We start from the raw sequence: 781 nt of genomic DNA on the forward strand, positions 1-781 counted from the left end.
GACGAATTTAAAGCCGGTAATATATATCTCGTAAATCTAGCTTTATAAAGTACTTTACCTTTATTAATTAGTCTAAAGATTTACTAACTAGCGGTAATAGATAATGATTCTTCTTAGTTACCGTATTTAGTACCCGATAGTTAACGCATAGATATAAACTTCCGTCTTTCTTCTTTATAAAGAGAATAGGTGCGCTAGCCGATGACGTACTATGACGTATCCAGTCTCTTTTAAGGTATTCTTTAATATATTTATAAAGAACTTCGAGTTCTAGTCTTAAAAGTAGGTAAAGTAGGCTATAAGAGACGTCTACTCCCTCTTCGAGCTTGATCTTTAGCTTATACGGCCTATAATTAGGGAGAAGTAACGTATCTCCTACCGAAAACATATCTATATACTACGAATATACGTCGGGTAGCGTGTCTTTACCCTAATTATTACTATCGTCCTCGTCTTTATCGATAATTAATAAGGATATAAGATAGATTAGTAATGATCAGGTCCGTACGGCGAGGTTCCATGCCTCCTTACTAATAGTTACGACTTACTAGTATAATTTACCACGGTATTATCGGAACATTAATGTCTCCTTCTAAAAATCAAGGATAGGGTTTAGGCGTCTAAGCTAAGGCATCCCTAGAATTATATTCTATTAGCTAATATTAGCCACGATGAATTCATTAGACATCTACTATTTTATTATCTTTAAGTCATGAACTTCGTAATTCGTTATAGCTTTACCTAAAGTTCTAACTTTATATCTATTAACTATAATAGTTCG

The sequence above is a fragment of the Pseudovirgaria hyperparasitica genome, assembly GCF_010093815.1.
Source record: "Pseudovirgaria hyperparasitica strain CBS 121739 unplaced genomic scaffold EJ05scaffold_17, whole genome shotgun sequence".
NCBI lineage: Eukaryota > Fungi > Ascomycota > Dothideomycetes > Acrospermales > Acrospermaceae > Pseudovirgaria > Pseudovirgaria hyperparasitica.